This window comes from Etheostoma cragini, chromosome 9 (genome assembly GCF_013103735.1).
Source record: "Etheostoma cragini isolate CJK2018 chromosome 9, CSU_Ecrag_1.0, whole genome shotgun sequence".
Lineage (NCBI taxonomy): Eukaryota > Metazoa > Chordata > Actinopteri > Perciformes > Percidae > Etheostoma > Etheostoma cragini.
The window spans coordinates 22,774,826-22,783,420 of record NC_048415.1 but is presented as its reverse complement, the minus strand read 5'-3'; the positions used below and the strand labels follow the sequence as shown (position 1 = coordinate 22,783,420).

Genomic DNA, 8,595 nt, shown 5'->3' with positions numbered 1-8,595 from the left:
AGCCAGTCAGAAGCAGAGTATGAGGCCCTGACAGTACCAAGGTAAGGACTACTAGCCAGTCAGAAGCAGAGTATGAGGTGTGCCATGCTACCAGCTAGGTGAGGTTATAAGGTTTGTCTCTGAAGTAAAGGCTGGACTACAGTAGAGCTGTTTGGAGCAGTTTGAGAATAGTGGTTTCTGTTGGAGAGGGTAAGTCCCTTTGAGGGGACTTTGGCCTTTTTCACTTTGTAAACCTATAACGTGCACAAAATGATATATAACATGATAAAGGGAAAAAGCCAAAAAGCATAATATGAATACTTTAATATAATAATGTGTCCAATCAAAACAGACGCTGTGCTGCAACATTTTCCAATGTGATTGTTCAATCCGCTGTTCTAAAACTCTGGTGCAGAAGAAACTGCTGTTTAGTTATAGAGTAATCAAGAGTTAAACACAAAAACAGAAAGTAATCAAAGCCTTAAAGTGATTCTCCTTAATAAGAAAGATAATCTCCTCCACTTTAGCTGGATTCTCCCCAGCTCAGTTGTATCCTCAGTGTAATTGCTCTTGTTAATCACGCTGTAATTTGTTGACGAGATCTATTTGGAGGAATCGTCTTGAAAACATACAATCTCCCCCAATCTGGAGATGCCAACATCCTGAAATTAAGGACAAGCACAAAGAAGAGTGAGACCAGATTAAGTCAAGTGAAGTGGGTCTGGGATGTCACCAGAGACTGATGTAACCAACGATCAGCGTCTGTCTCTGCTTATTAAACTAGTGGCACATCAAAACACCGTTGTTGATAGTACATTTGTTAAGAAACCGCTCACTGCAACATTCTTGATACAGTGGTAATAAATGAAACTGGCATCGTCCTGATGAACTTTAAACAGGGTGTGTAAAAATCTACTACAGCATGATTAACTTTGATGGCTACTTTAAAAAAGGAATTTGGCCATTTTCTCCATAGCTCATCGTGAATTCTAAAAAAGGCTCCTCCTTACTAATCTTTCCAATAAAATCACTCTTTCTAGCTCTAGTGCATAGCTGTTACTTCAAAATGAAGACAGTGTCAATTTACTAACCAATTGTGGGATTTGGGTAAATGAGAAGACATATTGTAACAGTAGCACAAGTAGAGATGAGTCAAAGTCAGAAAACTAAGGTCTGTTGCTAAACTTTACAACAGTTAACCCCCATAAGCTCATTTTAATACCAGCCCAAGAAAGACTGCAACAGAAAAACAGTGTACTGAACCAAGCAACATTTATTGCTTAGGAATTTGTTTTTCTAACCTATTTCTACTACCAAATGTTATACAGTTATACAGTTACACTTTAAGGCCAGTTGATAGCAACATGTTGATACACACCCAAAGCCTGAAGCATGTCAGATAAATCAAGACTAAGACCATGCTCATGGCTCTGTATGTAGGGCCAGCAATGCTTTGTGCTAAAGTCATCATGCTAACTCGCTCACGGTGAAATTGCCAATGCATCAGCATATTATAACATGTTGATGTGTAACAGGTATGTTTGCTATGTTCACCATCTCATTTTAGCATGGTTGCTTATGCTAATATTTGCTAATTAGCATTAAACAAACCACAGTTAAGACTGCTAGGAATGTCTTAAGTTTTGCAGTATTTGGTCATAAACCAAAGTATTGGACATGGTGAAATGTTGGTCTGATGATGGCGCGAGAGTGAAGGGATCACCAACTTTTTTACAATTCATGGAAATCCATCCAATGGTGGTGGAGACATTTTACATTTGAATCCAGAAATGACTGCCAGTCTACAACAGTCCAAAATACTTTGGCAATCAACACCTTCAACATGTCCAGTCATTGCATAATTAGCATTAATCTATTTTAAAAAGACATGCTATGGTTGCATGTTTAAAGTGCGTGTTGGCTTTAGTAGACTGTACTCGAGATCTGTATTTCCAGAAAGGCAACACATAAAGAAATGCACGTATAGCACAAGAGCAAAGTATTTTGGAGTTTTGGTTCAGCTTTCTTTTTGAATAGCTTAGAACTGGTCTTTAAGGGACGAGGGGACAAGCGTGCCTGGAAATATGCTTCATGTATCATTTTAGAAACAGTTACTGGCTTAAGAGATTTTTTGTTTTTACTAATGAATGTGTAAACATTCAAAATCAAGCATCTAATAAAAGAATGTGGGAAAAAAGAACAATTGACATTGGCCCACAAGGCTTAATAGCTCGAGGCTGAACACTGATACAGCGTAAATAGGAGATAAAAGTAAAAGATAATCTCCCATCGCACCATCACTGAGGTCAGCAGCACCAGGCCTTAAAGCAAACTGAAATCATTTACCTCTTCCCTGTACTACCACCGCCAGGCACCTGCCACTAAATGTTTGAAGTGTTAAAGTAAGAGCCTGCAGGAAAGGTCAGACCTGTTAAGGTGTGGATATTAAAACACACACACACACACACACACACACACACACACACACACACACACACACACACACACACACACACACACACACACACACACACACACACACACACACACACACACACACACACACACACACACACACACACACACACACACACACACACACACACACACACACAGTCTATTCAATTTGGCTACAAACTTTTCCCCTTCTTTTCTGACCTCCTCATATTACTGACTAACTGACAGACATTTGTATACAAGGTCAGTCCCACAGTCAGAATTGTTCTCACTGCAGTGCTGAGTTGGTCCAGACTTCTAAAAAAACTTTCCCAAATTATTTAATTATCGGGTGAGCTGGGGAACAGTCGATACCAAGTTCCTGTCTTTTGCAGACTTGCAGAGATGCACAGGAACATTGTGTGTCTGTATTTGGTCTGATGCAAGGAAATAGCAATGGTATCTCCTTCAAACTTTCAATCAAGTAGTGACACAAGTTACCCACAAGTAGACTATAAATTCAGGCTATGCACAGTTTCGGACAATTAAAAAAAAAAAGATATTTACATATTGATGGCTATTTTGACAATAACACAAAACTGCATTCTCTCACTGTACACATAAATGCTAGCATAAAACTAAAATATTAAAAGACAAATTAAGCATGTAATGATACTCACAGTTTCTCTCTAGATCTTTGAAGCACAGAAAACTGCTAGCTTCACTAAATGGCAGTCCCTTGGAAGGCTCCTCTCGCCCCTACAAAGCCTTATGCAGCTGAAATGACTCACATCCCCTCTTCCAACCTCTGTCAACCATCATGAGGAGGTAAACATTTCCAAATATGGAGAAAATATGAAGACAGTATTGAGGGCAATATTAGTTTGGTTTGCTTTTAACTTGGAATGTCATAATCTGTGAGCCAGAGTCACTCAGCAGAGCCAGTTCTGTGGTGCATACCTTTCACTAGGAATAAGAAAGAGGATTGTAGAGAACTTTCACAATCGGTTTGAGTTCAGTCTGACCTAAGATGGGTAACACTACAAGCTCCACTTTTAAATGGAAGATAGGCAAAATGTAGACAAGATCAGTTAGCTTAAAACCGTAAAAGGGAATCTTAATAAAATTGCCAAAAATGCAGAGAGAAATAGACATAATTTGCTGTTTTGTTAATCAGGGAACCAGGGCCAGATAGAAGGTGAAGACAGCCCACTTACTGCCAAAAGCTGCCTTGTCACACAGATTGTGTCCAAGTGATTAAGAAGGTGTAATTAAAGTCTGATTACTCCCCATGAGTGCTGTTGGTCAGCGGAGATCACGGTAATGTTAACAGCTGCTAAGAGAGAACATTACACGCTCCTGCCTGGAACGGGACGGCTTTGAAGAGCCGCTTGGCTTGACAGTGCTTGTTTCGTCAAACTGCACGACCTACTTCATCCAAATACCACAGGAAAAGACTCCAATCAGAGGACTGAGAGACATGCTCAGAAGTGGTCTGGCACTTAAGAAAAGATGACAAAAACCTAAAAGACATAATGGTGGCATGTTTCCAAGTGTACTAGAAGAGATGGCCAACCACAGTTACATGACAATGTGGCTGCAGAGAAGCCTTCGTAATAATATCAAACAAGACCTCAATGAATGGCTGCGAAATGTGTGCTTCGGACAATGACCAAACCATATTCAGGGTTTTTCCCCCCCAAGAGCTTTTAGCCAGCCCGTTTTTTAATGATACAATTTGCGTTTATCAAATTGTCAGAAATAACAGGAGTATGCATAGATTTCTGTCACATAAGATCACGCAGGCACACCAAACCTTAAGGACACAGTAGTTCTTAAACCCCACGGACGCAGTTTTCATGAAGATTCTGGCCTTCACCAATGTTTTCTCATTTGGGAAGAACAGACTCTAGGCCCGCTCACCAGCACTCTTACGCACATTTAAGAGCTTACTTGTTTGTTCTAATTTAAAATGTAATATTTCCCTTCTTTATAATTTTGTATCTAATTATTTTACACAAAATTAAATGTTTGTTTTAATAACTACACTTACACGTCTGCTCATTTGTAAAGCACTTTATATTGCCATTGTGTATGAATCGTGCAAAGTCTACATACTTCATCAGTTCTGCGTCTTTCTACATCTATACGCCGTTCCCTGCATGAGTAACTGCATCGGTTGTATTTGCTGCTTTGTATCCCCTTCTGACACTGCTCGTTTTGCACTAATTTCTTGCATCAGTACCTCCACTTCAGAAATACTAAAGTGTGCACACCGCCCTGCCATCTCGTGCGCTCTCATGGGAATCAATGGGGCGTTTCCTACGCTGAACAGGAGCCACAGACCTGAGCTCTACATCTACGGAGACAATGGGATTTATCATTCTAAGAACAACTCCGCTGTTTAAGAACCCATCGTGAATCAGACGTAGACCTTTTCTTAGGTCTTAACAACAAATTTAAGAAAAAAAAAACCTTACGATATTTTAGAATGAGGCCAATGGCATTTATTATACACGGACCACCAACACCTCTGTTGGAGATGTGGGTGTGTTGTGTCTGCAGTTAACGTAGCCTTGAGTTGCTAGACTCAAGTGACATCATTTGAGGCAATTTATCAGATAGATTGAATCTCTCCCCGAGGCCAAAACATGCTTTGTAAAACTTTGTTCACATATGCAGTAGTACCCTACGACATTTCACGTGCTGTGCAAAAGCTCGCAGAAATATTACAGCAATAAGAACTGAATAGATCTTATCACTGAAGGAAACACCACGTAACACCAGGATTTACTAATAGGAGGGGTGTGACGAGACACTCAGCTCACCAGACGAGACGAGACAATGTCTGGAAATATGTCTGGGAAAAGGGTCTTTACTCCGAGAACCGAGGTTGTTCCAATGCAGCAGTAAACAAGGCTGCTCTTGTATTGATTTATGACCATTTTAGGACAAGGGGAGAACATTTCTCTTTGTTTGAGATCATTAAAAGGACAGTTAGAAAGCAAAAAAGCAAAACCTAACAAAGAAAATGATCTGCGGCAGTCAGGCTGCAGTCCGCACGTGTGTCGGCCAGGTTTTTACAACTGCAACTCCGCTACCGCTTTGGAAAAGAGGCTTGGCATCAGAACTCAGAGTCGACTTTGATGAAAGGGGGGGGCAACAAGAGTATGTAGCTTTTTTGTGTTTACCACGTAGTGTTGAGTGTAATTTTTTAGAGTGACGGGACACTAATTTGCTAAGCTATGTTCATTTTTCTATGCTTAAACCTCAACATGACCTTCCAAACACAAGTTCCAGTACCACCCGTGTGGAAGCACAGAAGCAGGACTACAACATGACATCACAGTAAATAAAAAAGCCCAAATGAGTAAAAGCTATCTTACCTTTTCTCCTCTCTGGATGTACAGATTCCTGGAAGGTTGTTGGAGCGATGCCCTTTACTGTATGTGGAGATCTGTTGAGATTGAGAAATAGAGACAACTCTGTGTTACTTAGAATGATTACATAACTGTTATTGTGCAGGGCCACGCCAACACGGTAGGTGGATCCCGTCAACTCGTAGATCTTCTTTATGAGTCGGTCATCAGTTATAAAGAGAAAGATAAGCCATAGATGGACTCTCATAAGTCCTGCATGAACCTGATTGTAAGATGTGCTTTTTAGTCTGTCGATTCCCCCCAGGCACCTGTCTGTTGGCGGTAATACTTCAATGCAGAGATCCAGTCCAGGTCAAAATAAACGGTATCTCTCAAAGAAAACTCATAGCAACATGTTATTTACTTAGGAGATATTTAAATGTATAGCAATTACTTTAACATGTTTAAGTTAGAGGCCAAACCCCCCCACACAGGTACTGACTAGTCAGGTCTGACTAGCTGACTAGTGATGTCCCCAAACTCTATGGACTCGCCAGCAGTGCCAACAGATCTGGAAGCAAGACTCTCTTTTATTTCTTCAACAGGATTTGATTTGGTTAACCAGGAACGTTATGTCTACACCATCCAAGGTAGACTGACCACGAGCTCCAAAGCTGTAAAAACAATAAACCTTATGTAATTAACCTTGTTTGAAAAAAAAAAAAAAACATGTTATTTCCCGATGTCATTGAGAACTACTACACACTCCTAAGCATAAGCCATCACTTCATCCCCGTCTGCAGATGGCTGCATCAGGTAACGGGGGAGGCTGTGTCATCTCTGAACACCAACTACAGTTAGTTCTGCTCCGTTTGAAAAAGAATCCCTCTGTTCACGATCACCGACTCCTCACATACGGGAAAATGTTGTTACTCCCAAAACCGGGATTTTCCTGCTGTTCATTCACATAGAGAAAAATAGATAAATACAAGTTCGATATTTAACAATATTCTGCACATTGCCACTCTTCAGCTCAATTATTTTTAACCCCTCTGTGTGTGTGTGTGTGTGTGTGTGTATATTTAGCAAGACTGAGTAGGTGACTTAATGCTTAATAATTACATTTAATTTTCTTTCTTTCCATCATTCAGGCATCATTGTGATCATAGGCTTCATTTGTGGGGGAAAAAAGCTCATGTGCATTTCTTTTCTCTCTCATGGATTGAATACACAAGCCTTATCTTTGCAGTTGAGGGCTGCCACTTTAACTAGTGATATTCATCCCTTGATGATTTTAATTACTCATACATGCCATGAAATGTTAAATAATGCTTGTCACAAGTTTAAAGAGCCCAACATGATGTCTTAATTGATTATTTTGTCACGCAGACCAGGCAAATCCTCCCATTTGAGAAGCTGTAACATGCAAATTGTTTGTAATTTTACTTGATTAAATATATTAACCATTATTCAATTAGATAATCATGTAATTGACTAGCCGTTCAGTGTGGTCCTCGACTTAGAATAGATAATATACTTGATTGAGGTTGTCAGTTTTAGGTACATAATAATAATCATCAACACGCATTGTCAGACACATATCACTTTGTTGTTGACCAGTCTGTTTGCACAGTAACTTACATCAAGTACACAAGAGATGAAGCTGTCTTGGGACAGTGAAAACACCTTCAATTAAGTTTTCATGGATTTAAGTAAAAGCCAGACAAGAGTACCGTTATGCAAACCAGCGTATTCTATGTCACACCTGAGAGCACAGCAGCCATCTCACACGGCACTGACATGTCAAAGCAATGCCCTGTATGTTGTCTAAACAAATCTGGTGTTCTTATCTGTTCAAAATAATAACCACTCGTTTTCCTCTAACATGACTATAAAACCTTTTCCTGTGGACTATGCATATTTAGGTTAAGGTAAGCTTTTTAACCCTATAAAATAATAAGACCTCATTGTTTCTATGGGTGGGACAATATCTCTATACAGCAATATACTGTTGTCCTTCAAGCCCGAGAAACACAGGTGTTGTTCAGGTAAGTAGTCCCGAGGTCATTAGCACAACGGGAGGCTAGGTGGTACCTAGTCTCGCTTTGACAGACCTTCCTCCACAGCACCGTGGAGGAGGGTCTGAATAGACCTTACAGCATTCCTGGGTGGGAGATGTGTCCTTTCTGGCTACAATCTTTGTTTGGATTTGGAAAAAAGAGTTGCAACTTGGGAAACATGTTCTAAATGTTTTTATCATAGAGCAGATAATGTGTTTTTCATCCAGATGATTAGAAAAGTCGGAACACTTGCTGATTAATGACCCTGGGGAAAAGATCGTCACGTATCTGCAGATTAAAAGTAATACAAGAAACACAAAAACCACAATGCGTCTTGTCATCAGTTTTGGTACCAAAAGGCCCCACCTACCCATTATCAGGATGCACCCTGGCGTCTGGTTGGGGTAACACTCCCAAAAGGGGACACTTTCTGAAAGCCCACCATCTTGACATTAAGCACTAGCCTAAAACTGTTCATTTTGAGTCCGGGAAACCGCAGCTGTTCCTTCCAGAAAAGGACATCCTCATTAAAATAACACAAACAGTAGAATGACTTGACTAAACCTACCAGGGGGGGCCCTGGTTCAAAGGCAGTTGAGGCCCTCATCTTTTAACTTTAACATCATCAACGCTGTCAAACGAGTCTTTTCAAACTAGATTTTAAAGACAGTTTCATTTAAAGTCGCCCGAGTCAAAAATGTGTCGGAGCAACGCAAATGCATTCGGTTTGATGACAGCACTCTCTGGGGGGGGGGGGGGGG

General features: G+C 40.3%; 1 protein-coding gene across 1 annotated transcript in view; it reads right to left on the bottom strand.

Annotated features, from left to right (window-relative positions):
* Positions 1-8,595, bottom strand: part of lpp (LIM domain containing preferred translocation partner in lipoma) — a 139,343-nt gene that overhangs the window by 129,215 nt on the left and 1,533 nt on the right. Inside the window, exon 2 of the mRNA XM_034882215.1 lies at positions 5,802-5,872. The gene's annotated coding sequence lies outside the window, so the exon portion shown is untranslated. The remainder of the gene's footprint in view (positions 1-5,801; positions 5,873-8,595) is intronic.